General features: G+C 41.0%; 45 non-coding genes across 45 annotated transcripts; all 45 read right to left on the bottom strand.

Moving 5' to 3' along the window:
- Positions 1–1,614: 1,614 nt before the first annotated feature.
- trnat-ugu (transfer RNA threonine (anticodon UGU)) lies at positions 1,615–1,688 on the bottom strand. Its single transcript has one exon. It is a non-coding gene; the product is annotated as a tRNA-Thr (tRNA).
- An 806-nt stretch (positions 1,689–2,494) lies between these two features.
- trnar-ucu (transfer RNA arginine (anticodon UCU)) lies at positions 2,495–2,583 on the bottom strand. The gene is given in 2 exon segments: positions 2,495–2,530; positions 2,547–2,583. It is a non-coding gene; the product is annotated as a tRNA-Arg (tRNA).
- Positions 2,584–2,725: 142 nt separating this feature from the next.
- On the bottom strand, positions 2,726–2,799 carry trnat-ugu (transfer RNA threonine (anticodon UGU)). The gene has a single exon. It is a non-coding gene; the product is annotated as a tRNA-Thr (tRNA).
- Positions 2,800–2,990: 191 nt separating this feature from the next.
- On the bottom strand, positions 2,991–3,064 carry trnat-agu (transfer RNA threonine (anticodon AGU)). Its single transcript has one exon. It is a non-coding gene; the product is annotated as a tRNA-Thr (tRNA).
- Positions 3,065–3,605: 541 nt separating this feature from the next.
- trnak-uuu (transfer RNA lysine (anticodon UUU)) lies at positions 3,606–3,694 on the bottom strand. Its single transcript is given in 2 exon segments — positions 3,606–3,641; positions 3,658–3,694. It is a non-coding gene; the product is annotated as a tRNA-Lys (tRNA).
- A 142-nt stretch (positions 3,695–3,836) lies between these two features.
- Positions 3,837–3,910, bottom strand: trnat-ugu (transfer RNA threonine (anticodon UGU)). The gene has a single exon. It is a non-coding gene; the product is annotated as a tRNA-Thr (tRNA).
- Positions 3,911–4,101: 191 nt separating this feature from the next.
- trnat-agu (transfer RNA threonine (anticodon AGU)) lies at positions 4,102–4,175 on the bottom strand. The gene has a single exon. It is a non-coding gene; the product is annotated as a tRNA-Thr (tRNA).
- A 541-nt stretch (positions 4,176–4,716) lies between these two features.
- trnar-ucu (transfer RNA arginine (anticodon UCU)) lies at positions 4,717–4,805 on the bottom strand. The gene is given in 2 exon segments: positions 4,717–4,752; positions 4,769–4,805. It is a non-coding gene; the product is annotated as a tRNA-Arg (tRNA).
- Positions 4,806–4,947: 142 nt separating this feature from the next.
- Positions 4,948–5,021, bottom strand: trnat-ugu (transfer RNA threonine (anticodon UGU)). The gene has a single exon. It is a non-coding gene; the product is annotated as a tRNA-Thr (tRNA).
- A 191-nt stretch (positions 5,022–5,212) lies between these two features.
- trnat-agu (transfer RNA threonine (anticodon AGU)) lies at positions 5,213–5,286 on the bottom strand. Its single transcript has one exon. It is a non-coding gene; the product is annotated as a tRNA-Thr (tRNA).
- A 541-nt stretch (positions 5,287–5,827) lies between these two features.
- Positions 5,828–5,916, bottom strand: trnar-ucu (transfer RNA arginine (anticodon UCU)). Its single transcript is given in 2 exon segments — positions 5,828–5,863; positions 5,880–5,916. It is a non-coding gene; the product is annotated as a tRNA-Arg (tRNA).
- A 142-nt stretch (positions 5,917–6,058) lies between these two features.
- Positions 6,059–6,132, bottom strand: trnat-ugu (transfer RNA threonine (anticodon UGU)). The gene has a single exon. It is a non-coding gene; the product is annotated as a tRNA-Thr (tRNA).
- A 191-nt stretch (positions 6,133–6,323) lies between these two features.
- On the bottom strand, positions 6,324–6,397 carry trnat-agu (transfer RNA threonine (anticodon AGU)). Its single transcript has one exon. It is a non-coding gene; the product is annotated as a tRNA-Thr (tRNA).
- Positions 6,398–6,938: 541 nt separating this feature from the next.
- On the bottom strand, positions 6,939–7,027 carry trnar-ucu (transfer RNA arginine (anticodon UCU)). The gene is given in 2 exon segments: positions 6,939–6,974; positions 6,991–7,027. It is a non-coding gene; the product is annotated as a tRNA-Arg (tRNA).
- Positions 7,028–7,169: 142 nt separating this feature from the next.
- On the bottom strand, positions 7,170–7,243 carry trnat-ugu (transfer RNA threonine (anticodon UGU)). The gene has a single exon. It is a non-coding gene; the product is annotated as a tRNA-Thr (tRNA).
- Positions 7,244–7,434: 191 nt separating this feature from the next.
- trnat-agu (transfer RNA threonine (anticodon AGU)) lies at positions 7,435–7,508 on the bottom strand. The gene has a single exon. It is a non-coding gene; the product is annotated as a tRNA-Thr (tRNA).
- A 541-nt stretch (positions 7,509–8,049) lies between these two features.
- trnak-uuu (transfer RNA lysine (anticodon UUU)) lies at positions 8,050–8,138 on the bottom strand. The gene is given in 2 exon segments: positions 8,050–8,085; positions 8,102–8,138. It is a non-coding gene; the product is annotated as a tRNA-Lys (tRNA).
- Positions 8,139–8,280: 142 nt separating this feature from the next.
- trnat-ugu (transfer RNA threonine (anticodon UGU)) lies at positions 8,281–8,354 on the bottom strand. Its single transcript has one exon. It is a non-coding gene; the product is annotated as a tRNA-Thr (tRNA).
- A 191-nt stretch (positions 8,355–8,545) lies between these two features.
- Positions 8,546–8,619, bottom strand: trnat-agu (transfer RNA threonine (anticodon AGU)). The gene has a single exon. It is a non-coding gene; the product is annotated as a tRNA-Thr (tRNA).
- Positions 8,620–9,160: 541 nt separating this feature from the next.
- Positions 9,161–9,249, bottom strand: trnar-ucu (transfer RNA arginine (anticodon UCU)). Its single transcript is given in 2 exon segments — positions 9,161–9,196; positions 9,213–9,249. It is a non-coding gene; the product is annotated as a tRNA-Arg (tRNA).
- Positions 9,250–9,391: 142 nt separating this feature from the next.
- On the bottom strand, positions 9,392–9,465 carry trnat-ugu (transfer RNA threonine (anticodon UGU)). The gene has a single exon. It is a non-coding gene; the product is annotated as a tRNA-Thr (tRNA).
- A 190-nt stretch (positions 9,466–9,655) lies between these two features.
- Positions 9,656–9,729, bottom strand: trnat-agu (transfer RNA threonine (anticodon AGU)). Its single transcript has one exon. It is a non-coding gene; the product is annotated as a tRNA-Thr (tRNA).
- A 541-nt stretch (positions 9,730–10,270) lies between these two features.
- trnar-ucu (transfer RNA arginine (anticodon UCU)) lies at positions 10,271–10,359 on the bottom strand. The gene is given in 2 exon segments: positions 10,271–10,306; positions 10,323–10,359. It is a non-coding gene; the product is annotated as a tRNA-Arg (tRNA).
- A 142-nt stretch (positions 10,360–10,501) lies between these two features.
- Positions 10,502–10,575, bottom strand: trnat-ugu (transfer RNA threonine (anticodon UGU)). Its single transcript has one exon. It is a non-coding gene; the product is annotated as a tRNA-Thr (tRNA).
- A 191-nt stretch (positions 10,576–10,766) lies between these two features.
- trnat-agu (transfer RNA threonine (anticodon AGU)) lies at positions 10,767–10,840 on the bottom strand. Its single transcript has one exon. It is a non-coding gene; the product is annotated as a tRNA-Thr (tRNA).
- A 541-nt stretch (positions 10,841–11,381) lies between these two features.
- Positions 11,382–11,470, bottom strand: trnar-ucu (transfer RNA arginine (anticodon UCU)). The gene is given in 2 exon segments: positions 11,382–11,417; positions 11,434–11,470. It is a non-coding gene; the product is annotated as a tRNA-Arg (tRNA).
- A 142-nt stretch (positions 11,471–11,612) lies between these two features.
- trnat-ugu (transfer RNA threonine (anticodon UGU)) lies at positions 11,613–11,686 on the bottom strand. The gene has a single exon. It is a non-coding gene; the product is annotated as a tRNA-Thr (tRNA).
- Positions 11,687–11,877: 191 nt separating this feature from the next.
- trnat-agu (transfer RNA threonine (anticodon AGU)) lies at positions 11,878–11,951 on the bottom strand. Its single transcript has one exon. It is a non-coding gene; the product is annotated as a tRNA-Thr (tRNA).
- Positions 11,952–12,492: 541 nt separating this feature from the next.
- On the bottom strand, positions 12,493–12,581 carry trnar-ucu (transfer RNA arginine (anticodon UCU)). The gene is given in 2 exon segments: positions 12,493–12,528; positions 12,545–12,581. It is a non-coding gene; the product is annotated as a tRNA-Arg (tRNA).
- Positions 12,582–12,723: 142 nt separating this feature from the next.
- On the bottom strand, positions 12,724–12,797 carry trnat-ugu (transfer RNA threonine (anticodon UGU)). Its single transcript has one exon. It is a non-coding gene; the product is annotated as a tRNA-Thr (tRNA).
- A 191-nt stretch (positions 12,798–12,988) lies between these two features.
- trnat-agu (transfer RNA threonine (anticodon AGU)) lies at positions 12,989–13,062 on the bottom strand. Its single transcript has one exon. It is a non-coding gene; the product is annotated as a tRNA-Thr (tRNA).
- Positions 13,063–13,603: 541 nt separating this feature from the next.
- On the bottom strand, positions 13,604–13,692 carry trnar-ucu (transfer RNA arginine (anticodon UCU)). The gene is given in 2 exon segments: positions 13,604–13,639; positions 13,656–13,692. It is a non-coding gene; the product is annotated as a tRNA-Arg (tRNA).
- A 142-nt stretch (positions 13,693–13,834) lies between these two features.
- On the bottom strand, positions 13,835–13,908 carry trnat-ugu (transfer RNA threonine (anticodon UGU)). The gene has a single exon. It is a non-coding gene; the product is annotated as a tRNA-Thr (tRNA).
- A 191-nt stretch (positions 13,909–14,099) lies between these two features.
- Positions 14,100–14,173, bottom strand: trnat-agu (transfer RNA threonine (anticodon AGU)). Its single transcript has one exon. It is a non-coding gene; the product is annotated as a tRNA-Thr (tRNA).
- Positions 14,174–14,714: 541 nt separating this feature from the next.
- Positions 14,715–14,803, bottom strand: trnar-ucu (transfer RNA arginine (anticodon UCU)). The gene is given in 2 exon segments: positions 14,715–14,750; positions 14,767–14,803. It is a non-coding gene; the product is annotated as a tRNA-Arg (tRNA).
- A 142-nt stretch (positions 14,804–14,945) lies between these two features.
- Positions 14,946–15,019, bottom strand: trnat-ugu (transfer RNA threonine (anticodon UGU)). The gene has a single exon. It is a non-coding gene; the product is annotated as a tRNA-Thr (tRNA).
- Positions 15,020–15,210: 191 nt separating this feature from the next.
- On the bottom strand, positions 15,211–15,284 carry trnat-agu (transfer RNA threonine (anticodon AGU)). The gene has a single exon. It is a non-coding gene; the product is annotated as a tRNA-Thr (tRNA).
- A 541-nt stretch (positions 15,285–15,825) lies between these two features.
- trnar-ucu (transfer RNA arginine (anticodon UCU)) lies at positions 15,826–15,914 on the bottom strand. The gene is given in 2 exon segments: positions 15,826–15,861; positions 15,878–15,914. It is a non-coding gene; the product is annotated as a tRNA-Arg (tRNA).
- A 142-nt stretch (positions 15,915–16,056) lies between these two features.
- trnat-ugu (transfer RNA threonine (anticodon UGU)) lies at positions 16,057–16,130 on the bottom strand. Its single transcript has one exon. It is a non-coding gene; the product is annotated as a tRNA-Thr (tRNA).
- A 191-nt stretch (positions 16,131–16,321) lies between these two features.
- Positions 16,322–16,395, bottom strand: trnat-agu (transfer RNA threonine (anticodon AGU)). The gene has a single exon. It is a non-coding gene; the product is annotated as a tRNA-Thr (tRNA).
- Positions 16,396–16,936: 541 nt separating this feature from the next.
- On the bottom strand, positions 16,937–17,025 carry trnar-ucu (transfer RNA arginine (anticodon UCU)). Its single transcript is given in 2 exon segments — positions 16,937–16,972; positions 16,989–17,025. It is a non-coding gene; the product is annotated as a tRNA-Arg (tRNA).
- Positions 17,026–17,167: 142 nt separating this feature from the next.
- Positions 17,168–17,241, bottom strand: trnat-ugu (transfer RNA threonine (anticodon UGU)). Its single transcript has one exon. It is a non-coding gene; the product is annotated as a tRNA-Thr (tRNA).
- Positions 17,242–17,432: 191 nt separating this feature from the next.
- On the bottom strand, positions 17,433–17,506 carry trnat-agu (transfer RNA threonine (anticodon AGU)). Its single transcript has one exon. It is a non-coding gene; the product is annotated as a tRNA-Thr (tRNA).
- A 541-nt stretch (positions 17,507–18,047) lies between these two features.
- trnar-ucu (transfer RNA arginine (anticodon UCU)) lies at positions 18,048–18,136 on the bottom strand. The gene is given in 2 exon segments: positions 18,048–18,083; positions 18,100–18,136. It is a non-coding gene; the product is annotated as a tRNA-Arg (tRNA).
- A 142-nt stretch (positions 18,137–18,278) lies between these two features.
- Positions 18,279–18,352, bottom strand: trnat-ugu (transfer RNA threonine (anticodon UGU)). The gene has a single exon. It is a non-coding gene; the product is annotated as a tRNA-Thr (tRNA).
- Positions 18,353–18,516: the final 164 nt, after the last annotated feature.

Below are 18,516 nucleotides of genomic sequence, written 5' to 3'. Positions count from 1 at the left end.
CCTTGTTCTGAGTCTGTCCCCTGAGGATTAGACTGTGACAGAGCAATCAGGTTCTGAGTCTCCTCCATGCGAGAGACAAACAGTTCACCAAGTTCTGAGTCTGTCCCGTGAGGATTAGACTGTGACAGAGCAACCAGGTTCTGAGTCTCCACATCCGAGAGACAAACAGTTCACCAAGTTCTGAGTCTGTCCGCCGAGGATTAGACTGTGACAGAGCAACCAAGTTCTGAGCCTCTGGTTTAACCAGAGAGACAACACAAGATCCGAGGATCTGAATCTACAGCTTGTGAGGCAGTGACAGATACGACAACGTTCTGAGCCTCCAGCCTGTGAGGAAAGAGACATTAACCAACACTACGTTCAGAGTTTTAGTCCAGCGAGACGACTACAGCGCGTCCTGAGTCTCCATGCTAAAGAGACCAGAGCAGATTGACCAACTTCTGAGTGTCTGGTCCAAAGAGGCAGAAGACACACAGAGACATTTGCAACAAGGTTAAGCTCAGGAGAGCAAACCTTCACTTTAAGGTTCCTTCGTCTGCGTGTTCCAGATTAAGGACCTTCTGCACCTACTTCAGGGCCTCATCTGCGTGTTCCAGATTTTAGGACCCTTTGGTGCCCCAGGAGATCAGCATCCCACAGATCTTCGTGTTCAAGGCTGTTGAAACGGATTCCAGCTCCTTTCTTTACTGCACTGTCTCCCAGCAAAACCATTGGAAGAAGTCATCACCATCGGACTGCTTACTCAACCACATGGAACGTAAATATCACTTAACCAAACCTCTTTCTAGAGACCTTGGCATTGTTGTATATTATCAGTATATGATTTTCTAATTTACATTAGAGGTAATATAACTGATGCTAGTTAATAACAAATAATCTTTCGTTTATTTGTTTGATACATAATAAGGTTCTTCACCTTAGTTTCAGAGAAACAACAGTTTATCTTTCCGTAAGATAACGTATCTCTTCTATAGCCACACTTAACTTACTCACATGTATTTTACGCATTTTACGCACTTTATTCCTTTATCATTCATTGTATTCATTTAGTAGTTGTGTTAAATGTTCTGTTTATCTTTTGTTAATAAAATCTATTTTATTACAATTGTGTCTTCCTTGTGCTGATAAGGCAGAAAAGGCTCTACAAGTTAGAAATCTCACCAATCTTTCAGATAAATCAGCTGACCAACTCTTCCCCCTTTACATTCATTATAAATGACTGGGCAGCCTCCTGTGCGGAGTGTTCTCATACAGCCAAGGTAAAAGGCCTTGACTAGTGTCCCAAACTAACAGGGGGGAAGGTGGTCATCTGATGTACTCATAACCACACCTTAAGTGACGTGTGATCCAAATTCACAACGTCAGCGGTGACGTGAGTACCAATCACTCTCTTACTTAGTGTCCTTGGGTGGACAAAAGTAAAAATCACTACACCTAGAAGTCCAATGCGCTATCCATTGCGCCACAGAGCCACAACAACACACTTTCCAAGGCACTATGCCTTGTCCAGCACTTCTTAGCTTTCCAGTTCTTCCTTGCTGATACACACTGTTCAGCATGTAAAGACTTTCAAATGTGAAAAGTTTAAAAGTGCTCCCACAAATCCTGTGGCATAGGCACTGCTGGGATTTGAACCCAGGATCTCCTGTTTACAAGACAGGCGCTTTGACCAACTAAGCCACAGCGCCAGCTGTAATGCAAAGCATTTTGTTGGTATATAAAGCCTTAAAGAGGTAGCACATCTTGAAAACAGCTGATTACCTCATGAAAGTTTTCCCTTTGAGCCTTTATTCACAACCTAGAAGTCCAGAAGGTGTGTCCTGTAGAGACTTTTACATCTGAAAAGTTTGGATGAATACTAGTAGAAGCCACACATTTTAGGCACTGCTGGTATTCGAACCCAGGATCTCCTGTTTATTAGACAGGCGCTTTAACCAACTAAGCCACAGCGCCAGGTACTTACTTTGGTTTGATACTTTTGTATTCAAAGTCTAAAAGAGGTAGCATGTCAGGAAAAGAGCTGATTAAGTCATGATTAGGTTCCTTTGAAGTTAGAGGATTATTTCCAAAAGCTGAAAAGTGTGCAGGCTTCTATTGAGGAATAAGGGAATGTCTCAAATCATTTCATTTTGGTTAAAATCTCTCAATACTCGTGTCTTAAATGTGTTGTGAACCTCCATTTACAATAAATCTAAACTCTGTTTAAGCTAGCAGAAATGGAAAGCATTTCTTGCTAGGTAGGTGGCCATCAATTGGCAGTAGCAGTTTTTGGCCTAAACCAGTGTTTTTCAAACCATTCTTGTTATATTCCTTTTTTAAAAATGGGGACTTGACGTGAGCTAATTAGTAGAGTATTCTGTAATCTGAGCTGGGTGTGTCCAACAGGGGAAATAAGACGAAGAGGAAAGGTAGGCTTCTGAAATACTTCATGTCCGAAAAGGTTTAAGCATATGCTTGTCCAACACAAAGATATCTGAGCAAAAGTTTTTATGGATGACTCTGGTGGGACTCAAACCCACAGCCTTTGAATACCTCCATTCACAACCTAGAAGTCCAATGCGCTATCCATTGCGCCACAGAGCCACAACAACACACTTTCCAAGGCACTATGCCTTGTCCAGCACTTCTTAGCTTTCCAGTTCTTCCTTGCTGATACACACTGTTCAGCATGTAAAGACTTGCAAATGTGAAAAGTTTAAAAGTGCTCCCACATATCCTGTGGCATAGGCACTGCTGGGATTTGAACCCAGGATCTCCTGTTTACAAGACAGGCGCTTTGACCAACTAAGCCACAGCGCCAGCTGTCACACAAAGCATTTTGTTGGTATATAAAGCCTTAAAGAGGTAGCACATCTTGAAAACAGCTGATTACCTCATGAAAGTTTTCCCTTTGAGCCTTTATTCACAACCTAGAAGTCCAGAAGGTGTGTCCTGTAGAGACTTTTACATCTGAAAAGTTTGGATGAATACTAGTAGAAGGCACACATTTTAGGCACTGCTGGGATTCGAACCCAGGATCTCCTGTTTACTAGACAGGCGCTTTAACCAACTAAGCCACAGCGCCAGGTACTTACTTTGGTTTGATACTTTTGTATTCAAAGTCTAAAAGAGGTAGCATGTCAGGAAAAGAGCTGATTAAGTCATGATTAGGTTCCTTTGAAGTTAGAGGATTATTTCCAAAAGCTGAAAAGTGTGCAGGCTTCTATTGAGGAATAAGGGAATGTCTCAAATCATTTCATTTTGGTTAAAATCTCTCAATACTCGTGTCTTAAATGTGTTGTGAACCTCCATTTACAATAAATCTAAACTCTGTTTAAGCTAGCAGAAATGGAAAGCATTTCTTGCTAGGTAGGTGGCCATCAATTGGCAGTAGCAGTTTTTGGCCTAAACCAGTGTTTTTCAAACCATTCTTGTTATATTCCTTTTTTAAAAATGGGGACTTGACGTGAGCTAATTAGTAGAGTATTCTGTAATCTGAGCTGGGTGTGTCCAACAGGGGAAATAAGACGAAGAGGAAAGGTAGGCTTCTGAAATACTTCATGTCCGAAAAGGTTTAATCATATGCTTGTCCAACACAAAGATATCTGAGCAAAAGATTTTATGGATGACTCTGGTGGGACTCGAACCCACAGCCTTTGAATACCTCCATTCACAACCTAAAAGTCCAATGCGCTATCCATTGCGCCACAGAGCCACAACAACACACTTTCCAAGGCACTATGCCTTGTCCAGCACTTCTTAGCTTTCCAGTTCTTCCTTGCTGATACACACTGTTCAGCATGTAAAGACTTTCAAATAAGAAAAGTTTAAAAGTGCTCCCACAAATCCTGTGGCATAGGCACTGCTGGGATTTGAACCCAGGATCTCCTGTTTACAAGACAGGCGCTTTGACCAACTAAGCCACAGCGCCAGCTGTAATGCAAAGCATTTTGTTGGTATATAAAGCCTTAAAGAGGTAGCACATCTTGAAAACAGCTGATTACCTCATGAAAGTTTTCCCTTTGAGCCTTTATTCACAACCTAGAAGTCCAGAAGGTGTGTCCTGTAGAGACTTTTACATCTGAAAAGTTTGGATGAATACTAGTAGAAGCCACACATTTTAGGCACTGCTGGGATTCGAGCCCAGGATCTCCTGTTTACTAGACAGGCGCTTTAACCAACTAAGCCACAGTGCCAGGTACTTACTTTGGTTTGATACTTTTGTATTCAAAGTCTAAAAGAGGTAGCATGTCAGGAAAAGAGCTGATTAAGTCATGATTAGGTTCCTTTGAAGTTAGAGGATTATTTCCAAAAGCTGAAAAGTGTGCAGGCTTCTATTGAGGAATAAGGGAATGTCTCAAATCATTTCATTTTGGTTAAAATCTCTCAATACTCGTGTCTTAAATGTGTTGTGAACCTCCATTTACAATAAATCTAAACTCTGTTTAAGCTAGCAGAAATGGAAAGCATTTCTTGCTAGGTAGGTGGCCATCAATTGGCAGTAGCAGTTTTTGGCCTAAACCAGTGTTTTTCAAACCATTCTTGTTATATTCCTTTTTTAAAAATGGGGACTTGACGTGAGCTAATTAGTAGAGTATTCTGTAATCTGAGCTGGGTGTGTCCAACAGGGGAAATAAGACGAAGAGGAAAGGTAGGCTTCTGAAATACTTCATGTCCGAAAAGGTTTAAGCATATCCTTGTCCAACACAAAGATATCTGAGCAAAAGTTTTTATGGATGACTCTGGTGGGACTCGAACCCACAGCCTTTGAATACCTCCATTCACAACCTAGAAGTCCAATGCGCTATCCATTGCGCCACAGAGCCACAACAACACACTTTCCAAGGCACTATGCCTTGTCCAGCACTTCTTAGCTTTCCAGTTCTTCCTTGCTGATACACACTGTTCAGCGTGTAAAGACTTTCAAATGTGAAAAGTTTAAAAGTGCTCCCACATATCCTGTGGCATAGGCACTGCTGGGATTTGAACCCAGGATCTCCTGTTTACAAGACAGGCGCTTTGACCAACTAAGCCACAGCGCCAGCTGTAATGCAAAGCATTTTGTTGGTATATAAAGCCTTAAAGAGGTAGCACATCTTGAAAACAGCTGATTACCTCATGAAAGTTTTCCCTTTGAGCCTTTATTCACAACCTAGAAGTCCAGAAGGTGTGTCCTGTAGAGACTTTTACATCTGAAAAGTTTGGATGAATACTAGTAGAAGCCACACATTTTAGGCACTGCTGGGATTCGAACCCAGGATCTCCTGTTTACTAGACAGGCGCTTTAACCAACTAAGCCACAGCGCCAGGTACTTACTTTGGTTTGATACTTTTGTATTCAAAGTCTAAAAGAGGTAGCATGTCAGGAAAAGAGCTGATTAAGTCATGATTAGGTTCCTTTGAAGTTAGAGGATTATTTCCAAAACCTGAAAAGTGTGCATGCTTCTATTGAGTAATAAGGGAATGTCTCAAATCATTTCATTTTGGTTAAAATCTCTCAATATTCGTGTCTCAAATGTGTTGTGAACCTCCATTTACAATAAATCTAAACTCTGTTTAAGCTAGCAGAAATGGAAAGCATTTCTTGCTAGGTAGGTGGCCATCAATTGGCAGTAGCAGTTTTTGGCCTAAACCAGTGTTTTTCAAACCATTCTTGTTATATTCCTTTTTTAAAAATGGGGACTTGACGTGAGCTAATTAGTAGAGTATTCTGTAATCTGAGCTGGGTGTGTCCAACAGGGGAAATAAGATGAAGAGGAAAGTTAGGCTTCTGAAATACTTCATGTCCGAAAAGGTTTAATCATATGCTTGTCCAACACAAAGATATCTGAGCAAAAGTTTTTATGGATGACTCTGGTGGGACTCGAACCCACAGCCTTTGAATACCTCCATTCACAACCTAGAAGTCCAATGCGCTATCCATTGCGCCACAGAGCCACGACAACACACTTTCCAAGGCACTATGCCTTGTCCAGCACTTCTTAGCTTTCCAGTTCTTCCTTGCTGATACACACTGTTCAGCATGTAAAGACTTTCAAATGTGAAAAGTTTAAAAGTGCTCCCACAAATCCTGTGGCATAGGCACTGCTGGGATTTGAACCCAGGATCTCCTGTTTACAAGACAGGCGCTTTGACCAACTAAGCCACAGCGCCAGCTGTAATGCAAAGCATTTTGTTGGTATATAAAGCCTTAAAGAGGTAGCACATCTTGAAAACAGCTGATTACCTCATGAAAGTTTTCCCTTTGAGCCTTTATTCACAACCTAGAAGTCCAGAAGGTGTGTCCTGTAGAGACTTTTACATCTGAAAAGTTTGGAAGAATACTAGTAGAAGCCACACATTTTAGGCACTGCTGGGATTCGAACCCAGGATCTCCTGTTTACTAGACAGGCGCTTTAACCAACTAAGCCACAGTGCCAGGTACTTACTTTGGTTTGATACTTTTGTATTCAAAGTCTAAAAGAGGTAGCATGTCAGGAAAAGAGCTGATTAAGTCATGATTAGGTTCCTTTGAAGTTAGAGGATTATTTCCAAAAGCTGAAAAGTGTGCAGGCTTCTATTGAGGAATAAGGGAATGTCTCAAATCATTTCATTTTGGTTAAAATCTCTCAATACTCGTGTCTTAAATGTGTTGTGAACCTCCATTTACAATAAATCTAAACTCTGTTTAAGCTAGCAGAAATGGAAAGCATTTCTTGCTAGGTAGGTGGCCATCAATTGGCAGTAGCAGTTTTTGGCCTAAACCAGTGTTTTTCAAACCATTCTTGTTATATTCCTTTTTTAAAAATGGGGACTTGACGTGAGCTAATTAGTAGAGTATTCTGTAATCTGAGCTGGGTGTGTCCAACAGGGGAAATAAGACGAAGAGGAAAGGTAGGCTTCTGAAATACTTCATGTCCGAAAAGGTTTAAGCATATGCTTGTCCAACACAAAGATATCTGAGCAAAAGTTTTTATGGATGACTCTGGTGGGACTCGAACCCACAGCCTTTGAATACCTCCATTCACAACCTAGAAGTCCAATGCGCTATCCATTGCGCCACAGAGCCACAACAACACACTTTCCAAGGCACTATGCCTTGTCCAGCACTTCTTAGCTTTCCAGTTCTTCCTTGCTGATACACACTGTTCAGCATGTAAAGACTTGCAAATGTGAAAAGTTTAAAAGTGCTCCCACATATCCTGTGGCATAGGCACTGCTGGGATTTGAACCCAGGATCTCCTGTTTACAAGACAGGCGCTTTGACCAACTAAGCCACAGCGCCAGCTGTCACACAAAGCATTTTGTTGGTATATAAAGCCTTAAAGAGGTAGCACATCTTGAAAACAGCTGATTACCTCATGAAAGTTTTCCCTTTGAGCCTTTATTCACAACCTAGAAGTCCAGAAGGTGTGTCCTGTAGAGACTTTTACATCTGAAAAGTTTGGATGAATACTAGTAGAAGGCACAGATTTTAGGCACTGCTGGGATTCGAACCCAGGATCTCCTGTTTACTAGACAGGCGCTTTAACCAACTAAGCCACAGCGCCAGGTATTTACTTTGGTTTGATACTTTTGTATTCAAAGTCTAAAAGAGGTAGCATGTCAGGAAAAGAGCTGATTAAGTCATGATAAGGTTCCTTTGAAGTTAGAGGATTATTTCCAAAAGCTGAAAAGTGTGCAGGCTTCTATTGAGGAATAAGGGAATGTCTCAAATCATTTCATTTTGGTTAAAATCTCTCAATACTCGTGTCTTAAATGTGTTGTGAACCTCCATTTACAATAAATCTAAACTCTGTTTAAGCTAGCAGAAATGGAAAGCATTTCTTGCTAGGTAGGTGGCCATCAATTGGCAGTAGCAGTTTTTGGCCTAAACCAGTGTTTTTCAAACCATTCTTGTTATATTCCTTTTTTAAAAATGGGGACTTGACGTGAGCTAATTAGTAGAGTATTCTGTAATCTGAGCTGGGTGTGTCCAACAGGGGAAATAAGACGAAGAGGAAAGGTAGGCTTCTGAAATACTTCATGTCCGAAAAGGTTTAATCATATGCTTGTCCAACACAAAGATATCTGAGCAAAAGATTTTATGGATGACTCTGGTGGGACTCGAACCCACAGCCTTTGAATACCTCCATTCACAACCTAAAAGTCCAATGCGCTATCCATTGCGTCACAGAGCCACAACAACACACTTTCCAAGGCACTATGCCTTGTCCAGCACTTCTTAGCTTTCCAGTTCTTCCTTGCTGATACACACTGTTCAGCATGTAAAGACTTTCAAATGTGAAAAGTTTAAAAGTGCTCCCACAAATCCTGTGGCATAGGCACTGCTGGGATTTGAACCCAGGATCTCCTGTTTACAAGACAGGCGCTTTGACCAACTAAGCCACAGCGCCAGCTGTAATGCAAAGCATTTTGTTGGTATATAAAGCCTTAAAGAGGTAGCACATCTTGAAAACAGCTGATTACCTCATGAAAGTTTTCCCTTTGAGCCTTTATTCACAACCTAGAAGTCCAGAAGGTGTGTCCTGTAGAGACTTTTACATCTGAAAAGTTTGGATGAATACTAGTAGAAGCCACACATTTTAGGCACTGCTGGGATTCGAGCCCAGGATCTCCTGTTTACTAGACAGGCGCTTTAACCAACTAAGCCACAGAGCCAGGTACTTACTTTGGTTTGATACTTTTGTATTCAAAGTCTAAAAGAGGTAGCATGTCAGGAAAAGAGCTGATTAAGTCATGATTAGGTTCCTTTGAAGTTAGAGGATTATTTCCAAAAGCTGAAAAGTGTGCAGGCTTCTATTGAGGAATAAGGGAATGTCTCAAATCATTTCATTTTGGTTAAAATCTCTCAATACTCGTGTCTTAAATGTGTTGTGAACCTCCATTTACAATAAATCTAAACTCTGTTTAAGCTAGCAGAAATGGAAAGCATTTCTTGCTAGGTAGGTGGCCATCAATTGGCAGTAGCAGTTTTTGGCCTAAACCAGTGTTTTTCAAACCATTCTTGTTATATTCCTTTTTTAAAAATGGGGACTTGACGTGAGCTAATTAGTAGAGTATTCTGTAATCTGAGCTGGGTGTGTCCAACAGGGGAAATAAGACGAAGAGGAAAGGTAGGCTTCTGAAATACTTCATGTCCGAAAAGGTTTAAGCATATGCTTGTCCAACACAAAGATATCTGAGCAAAAGTTTTTATGGATGACTCTGGTGGGACTCGAACCCACAGCCTTTGAATACCTCCATTCACAACCTAGAAGTCCAATGCGCTATCCATTGCGCCACAGAGCCACAACAACACACTTTCCAAGGCACTATGCCTTGTCCAGCACTTCTTAGCTTTCCAGTTCTTCCTTGCTGATACACACTGTTCAGCGTGTAAAGACTTTCAAATGTGAAAAGTTTAAAAGTGCTCCCACATATCCTGTGGCATAGGCACTGCTGGGATTTGAACCCAGGATCTCCTGTTTACAAGACAGGCGCTTTGACCAACTAAGCCACAGCGGCAGCTGTAATGCAAAGCATTTTGTTGGTATATAAAGCCTTAAAGAGGTAGCACATCTTGAAAACAGCTGATTACCTCATGAAAGTTTTCCCTTTGAGCCTTTATTCACAACCTAGAAGTCCAGAAGGTGTGTCCTGTAGAGACTTTTACATCTGAAAAGTTTGGATGAATACTAGTAAAGCCACACATTTTAGGCACTGCTGGGATTCGAACCCAGGATCTCCTGTTTACTAGACAGGCGCTTTAACCAACTAAGCCACAGCGCCAGGTACTTACTTTGGTTTGATACTTTTGTATTCAAAGTCTAAAAGAGGTAGCATGTCAGGAAAAGAGCTGATTAAGTCATGATTAGGTTCCTTTGAAGTTAGAGGATTATTTCCAAAACCTGAAAAGTGTGCATGCTTCTATTGAGTAATAAGGGAATGTCTCAAATCATTTCATTTTGGTTAAAATCTCTCAATATTCGTGTCTCAAATGTGTTGTGAACCTCCATTTACAATAAATCTAAACTCTGTTTAAGCTAGCAGAAATGGAAAGCATTTCTTGCTAGGTAGGTGGCCATCAATTGGCAGTAGCAGTTTTTGGCCTAAACCAGTGTTTTTCAAACCATTCTTGTTATATTCCTTTTTTAAAAATGGGGACTTGACGTGAGCTAATTATTAGAGTATTCTGTAATCTGAGCTGGGTGTGTCCAACAGGGGAAATAAGATGAAGAGGAAAGTTAGGCTTCTGAAATACTTCATGTCCGAAAAGGTTTAATCATATGCTTGTCCAACACAAAGATATCTGAGCAAAAGTTTTTATGGATGACTCTGGTGGGACTCGAACCCACAGCCTTTGAATACCTCCATTCACAACCTAGAAGTCCAATGCGCTATCCATTGCGCCACAGAGCCACAACAACACACTTTCCAAGGCACTATGCCTTGTCCAGCACTTCTTAGCTTTCCAGTTCTTCCTTGCTGATACACACTGTTCAGCATGTAAAGACTTTCAAATGTGAAAAGTTTAAAAGTGCTCCCACATATCCTGTGGCATAGGCACTGCTGGGATTTGAACCCAGGATCTCCTGTTTACAAGACAGGCGCTTTGACCAACTAAGCCACAGCGCCAGCTGTCACACAAAGCATTTTGTTAGTATATAAAGCCTTAAAGAGGTAGCACATCTTGAAAACAGCTGATAACCTCATGAAAGTTTTCCCTTTGAGCTTTTATTCACAACCTAGAAGTCCAGAAGGTGTGTCCTGTAGAGACTTTTACATCTGAAAAGTTTGGATGAATACTAGTAGAAGGCACACATTTTAGGCACTGCTGGGATTCGAACCCAGGATCTCCTGTTTACTAGACAGGCGCTTTAACCAACTAAGCCACAGCGCCAGGTACGTACTTTGGTTTGATACTTTTGTATTCAAAGTCTAAAAGAGGTAGCATGTCAGGAAAAGAGCTGATTAAGTCATGATTAGGTTCCTTTGAAGTTAGAGGATTATTTCCAAAAGCTGAAAAGTGTGCAGGCTTCTATTGAGGAATAAGGGAATGTCTCAAATCATTTCATTTTGGTTAAAATCTCTCAATACTCGTGTCTTAAATGTGTTGTGAACCTCCATTTACAATAAATCTAAACTCTGTTTAAGCTAGCAGAAATGGAAAGCATTTCTTGCTAGGTAGGTGGCCATCAATTGGCAGTAGCAGTTTTTGGCCTAAACCAGTGTTTTTCAAACCATTCTTGTTATATTCCTTTTTTAAAAATGGGGACTTGACGTGAGCTAATTAGTAGAGTATTCTGTAATCTGAGCTGGGTGTGTCCAACAGGGGAAATAAGACGAAGAGGAAAGGTAGGCTTCTGAAATACTTCATGTCCGAAAAGGTTTAAGCATATGCTTGTCCAACACAAAGATATCTGAGCAAAAGTTTTTATGGATGACTCTGGTGGGACTCGAACCCACAGCCTTTGAATACCTCCATTCACAACCTAGAAGTCCAATGCGCTATCCATTGCGCCACAGAGCCACAACAACACACTTTCCAAGGCACTATGCCTTGTCCAGCACTTCTTAGCTTTCCAGTTCTTCCTTGCTGATACACACTGTTCAGCATGTAAAGACTTTCAAATGTGAAAAGTTTAAAAGTGCTCCCACATATCCTGTGGCATAGGCACTGCTGGGATTTGAACCCAGGATCTCCTGTTTACAAGACAGGCGCTTTGACCAACTAAGCCACAGCGCCAGCTGGCACACAAAGCATTTTGTTGGTATATAAAGCCTTAAAGAGGTAGCACATCTTGAAAACAGCTGATTACCTCATGAAAGTTTTCCCTTTGAGCCTTTATTCACAACCTAGAAGTCCAGAAGGTGTGTCCTGTAGAGACTTTTACATCTGAAAAGTTTGGATGAATACTAGTAGAAGGCACACATTTTAGGCACTGCTGGGATTTGAACCCAGGATCTCCTGTTTACTAGACAGGCGCTTTAACCAACTAAGCCACAGCGCCAGGTACGTACTTTGGTTTGATACTTTTGTATTCAAAGTCTAAAAGAGGTAGCATGTCAGGAAAAGAGCTGATTAAGTCATGATTAGGTTCCTTTGAAGTTAGAGGATTATTTCCAAAAGCTGAAAAGTGTGCATGCTTCTATTGAGTAATAAGGGAATGTCTCAAATCATGTCATTTTGGTTAAAATCTCTCAATACTCGTGTCTCAAATGTGTTGTGAACCTCCATTTACAATAAATCTAAACTCTGTTTAAGCTAGCAGAAATGGAAAGCATTTCTTGCTAGGTAGGTGGCCATCAATTGGCAGTAGCAGTTTTTGGCCTAAACCAGTGTTTTTCAAACCATTCTTGTTATATTCCTTTTTTAAAAATGGGGACTTGACGTGAGCTAATTAGTAGAGTATTCTGTAATCTGAGCTGGGTGTGTCCAACAGGGGAAATAAGACGAAGAGGAAAGTTAGGCTTCTGAAATACTTCATGTCCGAAAAGGTTTAAGCATATGCTTGTCCAACACAAAGATATCTGAGCAAAAGTTTTTATGGATGACTCTGGTGGGACTCGAACCCACAGCCTTTGAACACCTCCATTCACAACCTAGAAGTCCAATGCGCTATCCATTGCGCCACAGAGCCACAACAACACACTTTCCAAGGCACTATGTCTTGTCCAGCACTTCTTAGCTTTCCAGTTCTTCCTTGCTGATACACACTGTTCAGCATGTAAAGACTTGCAAATGTGAAAAGTTTAAAAGTGCTCCCACATATCCTGTGGCATAGGCACTGCTGGGATTTGAACCCAGGATCTCCTGTTTACAAGACAGGCGCTTTGACCAACTAAGCCACAGCGCCAGCTGTAATGCAAAGCATTTTGTTGGTATATAAAGCCTTAAAGAGGTAGCACATCTTGAAAACAGCTGATTACCTCATGAAAGTTTTCCCTTTGAGCCTTTATTCACAACCTAGAAGTCCAGAAGGTGTGTCCTGTAGAGACTTTTACATCTGAAAAGTTTGGATGAATACTAGTAGAAGCCACACATTTTAGGCACTGCTGGGATTCGAACCCAGGATCTCCTGTTTACTAGACAGGCGCTTTAACCAACTAAGCCACAGCGCCAGGTACTTACTTTGGTTTGATACTTTTGTATTCAAAGTCTAAAAGAGGTAGCATGTCAGGAAAAGAGCTGATTAAGTCATGATTAGGTTCCTTTGAAGTTAGAGGATTATTTCCAAAAGCTGAAAAGTGTGCATGCTTCTATTGAGTAATAAGGGAATGTCTCAAATCATTTCATTTTGGTTAAAATCTCTCAATATTCGTGTCTCAAATGTGTTGTGAACCTCCATTTACAATAAATCTAAACTCTGTTTAAGCTAGCAGAAATGGAAAGCATTTCTTGCTAGGTAGGTGGCCATCAATTGGCAGTAGCAGTTTTTGGCCTAAACCAGTGTTTTTCAAACCATTCTTGTTATATTCCTTTTTTAAAAATGGGGACTTGACGTGAGCTAATTAGTAGAGTATTCTGTAATCTGAGCTGGGTGTGTCCAACAGGGGAAATAAGACGAAGAGGAAAGGTAGGCTTCTGAAATACTTCATGTCCGAAAAGGTTTAATCATATGCTTGTCCAACACAAAGATATCTGAGCAAAAGTTTTTATGGATGACTCTGGTGGGACTCGAACCCACAGCCTTTGAATACCTCCATTCACAACCTAGAAGTCCAATGCGCTATCCATTGCGCCACAGAGCCACAACAACACACTTTCCAAGGCACTATGCCTTGTCCAGCACTTCTTAGCTTTCCAGTTCTTCCTTGCTGATACACACTGTTCAGCATGTAAAGACTTTCAAATGTGAAAAGTTTAAAAGTGCTCCCACAAATCCTGTGGCATAGGCACTGCTGGGATTTGAACCCAGGATCTCCTGTTTACAAGACAGGCGCTTTGACCAACTAAGCCACAGCGCCAGCTGTAATGCAAAGCATTTTGTTGGTATATAAAGCCTTAAAGAGGTAGCACATCTTGAAAACAGCTGATTACCTCATGAAAGTTTTCCCTTTGAGCCTTTATTCACAACCTAGAAGTCCAGAAGGTGTGTCCTGTAGAGACTTTTACATCTGAAAAGTTTGGATGAATACTAGTAGAAGCCACACATTTTAGGCACTGCTGGGATTCGAACCCAGGATCTCCTGTTTACTAGACAAGCGCTTTAACCAACTAAGCCACAGCGCCAGGTACTTACTTTGGTTTGATACTTTTGTATTCAAAGTCTAAAAGAGGTAGCATGTCAGGAAAAGAGCTGATTAAGTCATGATTAGGTTCCTTTGAAGTTAGAGGATTATTTCCAAAAGCTGAAAAGTGTGCATGCTTCTATTGAGTAATAAGGGAATGTCTCAAATCATTTCATTTTGGTTAAAATCTCTCAATATTCGTGTCTCAAATGTGTTGTGAACCTCCATTTACAATAAATCTAAACTCTGTTTAAGCTAGCAGAAATGGAAAGCATTTCTTGCTAGGTAGGTGGCCATCAATTGGCAGTAGCAGTTTTTGGCCTAAACCAGTGTTTTTCAAACCATTCTTGTTATATTCCTTTTTTAAAAATGGGGACTTGACGTTAGCTAATTAGTAGAGTATTCTGTAATCTGAGCTGGGTGTGTCCAACAGGGGAAATAAGACGAAGAGGAAAGGTAGGCTTCTGAAATACTTCATGTCCGAAAAGGTTTAAGCATATGCTTGTCCAACACAAAGATATCTGAGCAAAAGTTTTTATGGATGACTCTGGTGGGACTCGAACCCACAGCCTTTGAATACCTCCATTCACAACCTAGAAGTCCAATGCGCTATCCATTGCGCCACAGAGCCACAACAACACACTTTCCAAGGCACTATGCCTTGTCCAGCACTTCTTAGCTTTCCAGTTCTTCCTTGCTGATACACACTGTTCAGCATGTAAAGACTTTCAAATGTGAAAAGTTTAAAAGTGCTCCCACATATCCTGTGGCATAGGCACTGCTGGGATTTGAAACCAGGATCTCCTGTTTACAAGACAGGCGCTTTGACCAACTAAGCCACAGCGCCAGCTGTCACGCAAAGCATTTTGTTGGTATATAAAGCCTTAAAGAGGTAGCACATCTTGAAAACAGCTGATAACCTCATGAAAGTTTTCCCTTTGAGCCTTTATTCACAACCTAGAAGTCTAGAAGGTGTGTCCTGTAGAGACTTTTACATCTGAAAAGTTTGGATGAATACTAGTAGAAGGCACACATTTTAGGCACTGCTGGGATTCGAACCCAGGATCTCCTGTTTACTAGACAGGCGCTTTAACCAACTAAGCCACAGCGCCAGGTACGTACTTTGGTTTGATACTTTTGTATTCAAAGTCTAAAAGAGGTAGCATGTCAGGAAAAGAGCTGATTAAGTCATGATTAGGTTCCTTTGAAGTTAGAGGATTATTTCCAAAAGCTGAAAAGTGTGCAGGCTTCTATTGAGGAATAAGGGAATGTCTCAAATCATTTCATTTTGGTTAAAATCTCTCAATACTCGTGTCTTAAATGTGTTGTGAACCTCCATTTACAATAAATCTAAACTCTGTTTAAGCTAGCAGAAATGGAAAGCATTTCTTGCTAGGTAGGTGGCCATCAATTGGCAGTAGCAGTTTTTGGCCTAAACCAGTGTTTTTCAAACCATTCTTGTTATATTCCTTTTTTAAAAATGGGGACTTGACGTTAGCTAATTAGTAGAGTATTCTGTAATCTGAGCTGGGTGTGTCCAACAGGGGAAATAAGACGAAGAGGAAAGGTAGGCTTCTGAAATACTTCATGTCCGAAAAGGTTTAAGCATATGCTTGTCCAACACAAAGATATCTGAGCAAAAGTTTTTATGGATGACTCTGGTGGGACTCGAACCCACAGCCTTTGAATACCTCCATTCACAACCTAGAAGTCCAATGCGCTATCCATTGCGCCACAGAGCCACAACAACACACTTTCCAAGGCACTATGCCTTGTCCAGCACTTCTTAGCTTTCCAGTTCTTCCTTGCTGATACACACTGTTCAGCATGTAAAGACTTTCAAATGTGAAAAGTTTAAAAGTGCTCCCACATATCCTGTGGCATAGGCACTGCTGGGATTTGAACCCAGGATCTCCTGTTTACAAGATAGGCGCTTTGACCAACTAAGCCACAGCGCCAGCTGTCACACAAAGCATTTTGTTGGTATATAAAGCCTTAAAGAGGTAGCACATCTTGAAAACAGCTGATAACCTCATGAAAGTTTTCCCTTTGAGCCTTTATTCACAACCTAGAAGTCCAGAAGGTGTGTCCTGTAGAGACTTTTACATCTGAAAAGTTTGGATGAATACTAGTAGAAGGCACACATTTTAGGCACTGCTGGGATTCGAACCCAGGATCTCCTGTTTACTAGACAGGCGCTTTAACCAACTAAGCCACAGCGCCAGGTACGTACTTTGGTTTGATACTTTTGTATTCAAAGTCTAAAAGAGGTAGCATGTCAGGAAAAGAGCTGATTAAGTCATGATTAGGTTCCTTTGAATTTAGAGGATTATTTCCAAAAGCTGAAAAGTGTGCAGGCTTCTATTGAGGAATAAGGGAATGTCTCAAATCATTTCATTTTGGTTAAAATCTCTCAATACTCGTGTCTTAAATGTGTTGTGAACCTCCATTTACAATAAATCTAAACTCTGTTTAAGCTAGCAGAAATGGAAAGCATTTCTTGCTAGGTAGGTGGCCATCAATTGGCAGTAGCAGTTTTTGGCCTAAACCAGTGTTTTTCAAACCATTCTTGTTATATTCCTTTTTTAAAAATGGGGACTTGACGTGAGCTAATTAGTAGAGTATTCTGTAATCTGAGCTGGGTGTATCCAACAGGGGAAATAAGACGAAGAGGAAAGGTAGGCTTCTGAAATACTTCATGTCCGAAAAGGTTTAAGCATATGCTTGTCCAACACAAAGATATCTGAGCAAAAGTTTTTATGGATGACTCTGGTGGGACTCGAACCCACAGCCTTTGAATACCTCCATTCACAACCTAGAAGTCCAATGCGCTATCCATTGCGCCACAGAGCCACAACAACACACTTTCCAAGGCACTATGCCTTGTCCAGCACTTCTTAGCTTTCCAGTTCTTCCTTGCTGATACACACTGTTCAGCATGTAAAGACTTTCAAATGTGAAAAGTTTAAAAGTGCTCCCACATATCCTGTGGCATAGGCACTGCTGGGATTTGAACCCAGGATCTCCTGTTTACAAGACAGGCGCTTTGACCAACTAAGCCACAGCGCCAGCTGTCACACAAAGCATTTTGTTGGTATATAAAGCCTTAAAGAGGTAGCACATCTTGAAAACAGCTGATTACCTCATGAAAGTTTTCCCTTTGAGCCTTTATTCACAACCTAGAAGTCCAGAAGGTGTGTCCTGTAGAGACTTTTACATCTGAAAAGTTTGGATGAATACTAGTAGAAGGCACACATTTTAGGCACTGCTGGGATTTGAACCCAGGATCTCCTGTTTACTAGACAGGCGCTTTAACCAACTAAGCCACAGCGCCAGGTACGTACTTTGGTTTGATACTTTTGTATTCAAAGTCTAAAAGAGGTAGCATGTCAGGAAAAGAGCTGATTAAGTCATGATTAGGTTCCTTTGAAGTTAGAGGATTATTTCCAAAAGCAGAAAAGTGTGCATGCTTCTATTGAGTAATAAGGGAATGTCTCAAATCATGTCATTTTGGTTAAAATCTCTCAATACTCGTGTCTCAAATGTGTTGTGAACCTCCATTTACAATAAATCTAAACTCTGTTTAAGCTAGCAGAAATGGAAAGCATTTCTTGCTAGGTAGGTGGCCATCAATTGGCAGTAGCAGTTTTTGGCCTAAACCAGTGTTTTTCAAACCATTCTTGTTATATTCCTTTTTTAAAAATGGGGACTTGACGTGAGCTAATTAGTAGAGTATTCTGTAATCTGAGCTGGGTGTGTCCAACAGGGGAAATAAGACGAAGAGGAAAGTTAGGCTTCTGAAATACTTCATGTCCGAAAAGGTTTAAGCATATGCTTGTCCAACACAAAGATATCTGAGCAAAAGTTTTTATGGATGACTCTGGTGGGACTCGAACCCACAGCCTTTGAACACCTCCATTCACAACCTAGAAGCCCAATGCGCTATCCATTGCGCCACAGAGCCACAACAACACACTTTCCAAGGCACTATGCCTTGTCCAGCACTTCTTAGCTTTCCAGTTCTTCCTTGCTGATACACACTGTTCAGCATGTAAAGACTTGCAAATGTGAAAAGTTTAAAAGTGCTCCCACATATCCTGTGGCATAGGCACTGCTGGGATTTGAACCCAGGATCTCCTGTTTACAAGACAGGCGCTTTGACCAACTAAGCCACAGCGCCAGCTGTCACACAAAGCATTTTGTTGGTATATAAAGCCTTAAAGAGGTAGCACATCTTGAAAACAGCTGATTATCTCATGAAAGTTTTCCCTTTGAGCCTTTATTCACAACCTAGAAGTCCAGAAGGTGTGTCCTGTAGAGACTTTTACATCTGAAAAGTTTGGA

The sequence above is a fragment of the Pseudorasbora parva genome, chromosome 8 (assembly GCF_024679245.1).
Source record: "Pseudorasbora parva isolate DD20220531a chromosome 8, ASM2467924v1, whole genome shotgun sequence".
NCBI lineage: Eukaryota > Metazoa > Chordata > Actinopteri > Cypriniformes > Gobionidae > Pseudorasbora > Pseudorasbora parva.
The sequence above is the reverse complement of the archived record's forward strand: the minus strand, read 5'-3'. Positions and strand labels throughout refer to the sequence as shown.